Source organism: Otolemur garnettii, unplaced genomic scaffold, assembly GCF_000181295.1.
Source record: "Otolemur garnettii isolate 467f Iridium unplaced genomic scaffold, OtoGar3 scaffold00055, whole genome shotgun sequence".
Lineage (NCBI taxonomy): Eukaryota > Metazoa > Chordata > Mammalia > Primates > Galagidae > Otolemur > Otolemur garnettii.
This window is the reverse complement of record NW_003852450.1, coordinates 996402-999533: the sequence shown is the minus strand read 5'-3', so window position 1 is coordinate 999533 and position 3132 is coordinate 996402.

The following is a 3132-nucleotide window of genomic DNA, read 5'->3' as shown; positions in this document are numbered from 1 at the left end:
CACTGAGGTTTGTGACATGATCATGGCAGGGAGTCTAGTGTAAGTAAGTCCTTAAGATCTTCAGTTCCACTTATCCACAGGTGGTCTACTGTCTCTCCCTGTTGTTCCAGGTTTGTCCAGGTCCTGAGACTCTGACCTTGAGCCATCCAAGACTATCACATTGTGAGCTGGGCATTGAGTCATTCTTCCTGTTATCCCGGCTGAGGATGTGATGCTCAGTACTCACCCCTGGACATTGTTTCCCTCTTTCATCCACCACCTCCTTATCAATGGCATACCTATTTTTGAAACAGGTGTTTTCCATTATTTTATTTCTAGATTGCAACTCTGTGACCTATATTAGAAAGCAATAATTCTGTTTTGATCCCCATCCAAGTTTCTCTTCCCATGTTTTTCTCAGTAATGGCTTTGAATGGCTGTCCTGTGGACTTAGAGCCTGCTTCTCCACAGTGAAGATCATGGAATGAGGCCACTAGGTACCACCTAACATTTCCAATTTTCCTTCCTCATTGGGAACTGAAGATGCTTATTAATATCCCATTCTCTGTCTCCCCATGCTCACCAAATGAGCCAGGATTGAAGAAGTAACAGCATGACCAAGTGTGCCCAGAATACAACCTCAATGAGGGTGATTTGGGGTGGGTCGTGGGGTCGGCAAGCCTGTGAGTATCATAATGTCACAAACCTAGAAAGATAGTAGGATCATTCTGAGCACAGACTCTGCTGAAGTGTGAATCATAGATAGCTCACTTAATCTTTCTGTCCTTCCAATTATCATTCCACAGGATAAAAACAATTCTAAAACAAATTTATTCCTTACTGAGTGGTTGTGAAATTTAAAAGAAGATATTGTGAGAATCTTCTGCCTCTGACAAGATGGAGTACTAGCATCTGGATTCACCCTCCTGCTTCATCAAAGAAAGAACAAACAGAAAAAATACAGTAGAATCTCCGTAGTTCACCATCTCCCTACACTGAGCACCTCCTCAAGTTGACTTAATTTTCACAGACTAGACACGCACCACATATGTGTATCCGTACAGTAGGCCTAGTTCCTTATGCTGACTACCTCCATAAGTTGACCACTTTGCTACAGTCCCATGGGTGGTCAGCTTATAGAGGTTATACTGTATATAAAATAATGGTTTTAAGACATTGGACATCAGGTAATAAAGGGCTGTGATCCCTGAGAGAAGACAAATGATGTGAGCCCTACAATTACTTGCGCTTACTGTTTTGAGGAGCATTTAGTTTGTGATGCAGTCAGAGGAAACCCAGGAAGAATTTGGCAAACTTCATGAGTTGGGGAGGCAGAGTGGAGAGTCTGTGGAGTTCGAGGTGTGTAGAGTTTATAAAACAAAGTTCTACAGAGAAAGCTACACAGAGAAAATCCCACAGATCTGCAGAATACTGTTCAACATATGCAGGCTAAAAAAATAATCAAGGCCTGGGAAATGATCATCTAAAATGATTATAGAGAATAGCACTAGGGGCTCACACAATGCCAAAAATAGTGCCAGTTTCCACCAGTCAGACTAGAAAAACTCATAATTAATGAGGCATAAGGTAGCATGCTCAGGAAGGTCTGGCTCTAGTGGTGGAGAATAATTAGCCCTAGTCTGAGTACAGCTCTGGTCTCACTTAACAAATCTAAAAGCAAGACTCAAAAGGATCACACTGTTTCCAAGTAACTTAGCTGTTTCTAAGAACAAAACTTAATATTTCTAGAAATCCAAGATTATTCCGCACACAACAAGGTAAAATTCACAATGTTTGGAATCCATTCAGTGACTACTAAGGTTGCAAAGAAGCAGGAGAGTATGAGAAAAATAATGAACCTAAAATGATGAAGTTACATAGATGTTAGAATTAGACACAGGCATTACATGGTTATTATAATTGTATTCATGTGTTCAAAAATTTAAGTAGAGATGTGGAAGAAATATGAAATAAACAAATTTAACTTATAGAGGTAAGAACCACAAGAAATGTTGTTAGAGTTAGTGGCAGAGCAGACATTGCAGAAGAAATGACCAGAAGCTTTAAGACACAGCCATAGAAACTCCTTGGAAGAAAATACATGGGGGATGGGGGGAAAAATAAAAAAAATGGAAATTATTGTAGGTCAGTTTCAAACAGCCTAACATACATATGAATAAAACCTCTGAATAAAGAAGAAAAGAGGAGTCAAAAAAATATTTGGAAGTATAATGTACAATTTTTTTCTAAATTTGATGAAAACTAAAACCACACACCCCAAAAAGAAGATCAGAAAGGATATGGTATAGTAGACTTAAATAACACTATCAATCAACCTGGCCTGATGACATTTATAGAACAACCCCACCCCCTAATAGCAGAATATTTATTCTTCTCAAGTACACGTGGAACATTAAGTTTCTGTCAAGGATGGAAGCCTGCCCTTGACTTGTTATCCAGTGTCTGGGGACTTGCTTTCTCTTGAAGACTGCCAGATGGTGCCATGGTCAATACCGTTTTGGGCCAGAAGACCAATCTCAATAAATTTAAAAGGATTCAAGGGCTAGGAAATATGTTCTCTGATCACAAGGGAATTAAATTAGAAATAAATAACATAAAGATCTCTGAAAAATACCCAAATATTTAGAAACAAAAAGTAATAGGCTTCTGAATAAATCATCGGGTCTAGGAAGAAATCAAAAGAATTATGAATTAAATGAAAATATACTACGTGTTAGAACTGGTGGGATAGTGGTATAGAAGTATTCAGGGGAGGAAGTTATAGCAATAAACATCTTTATTAGAAAAGAATAGTCACAAACCAATGATCTCAACTCCCAGGTTAAGAAACTAGAATAAGAAGGGCAACTAACCCTATAGTAAGGAGAAAGAAAATAATAAATATTAAAGCAAAAATTAACCAAATGCAAAACAATCTGGCCAGTAATTTGTGAATTTTATTTATCTCCAGGAACTAGCCACATCAATTAGAAAACAAAGAAGATTAAAACTACCAACAGTAGGAATGAGAGGTAACATCATTATATATCTATAAATATTAAAAGATAAAGAGAGAATATTGCAAGCAAATTTATAAATTTGACATCTTAGATGAAACTTGCATATTCCTTGAAAAGCAGAAACTAATGATGC